Source organism: Mustela lutreola, chromosome 12 (assembly GCF_030435805.1).
Source record: "Mustela lutreola isolate mMusLut2 chromosome 12, mMusLut2.pri, whole genome shotgun sequence".
Classification (NCBI taxonomy): Eukaryota; Metazoa; Chordata; class Mammalia; order Carnivora; family Mustelidae; genus Mustela; species Mustela lutreola.
Window position 1 is genome coordinate 65,726,245 of NC_081301.1, and position 525 is coordinate 65,726,769.

Consider the following 525-nt stretch of genomic DNA (forward strand, 5'->3'; position numbering starts at 1 on the left):
CCTCCATAGCCACCTCCTCTTCCAAGAACCTAACAGACAAGGTGCCAAGAAGTGTTAGGTACGAGCAGTGGTCTCAGAGCTCATTCAAGGATCATGGTGAAAGGCATTCAAAGAGATTGTGGGGGCACAGGGATCCAATTAAGGGGGACAAGTTTAAGGTTTGCCTGGTCCCCTAAAAATTAATGGCACTACAGAAGATGAGCTTTGGGAACTATAGCTTAATGGATACAACGTGTAAAAAGCTTCAGTGAGTCATGGTGGGAAGAGGCCATGAGGGCAGCAAAGACAGTCTTAGATGATGTTATTAATAGCACTAAAGGCTCTAGATTTCCTGTGGTGGTGCTCTTGGCAAGACCAGCCCGGCCAAAGTGGATACTCACAACCTGGGTCTTGGAGATCCCAGCAAGTGAGGTATGATGAGAGCGTAAAATGATAGGAGGTGTCCTTTGGAAGGACTGTCTTCTTGACTTTAAAAGGGAGAACCCAAATCTGTAGGTGAAATCTTTTTGGCTACAAAGAAGGCCG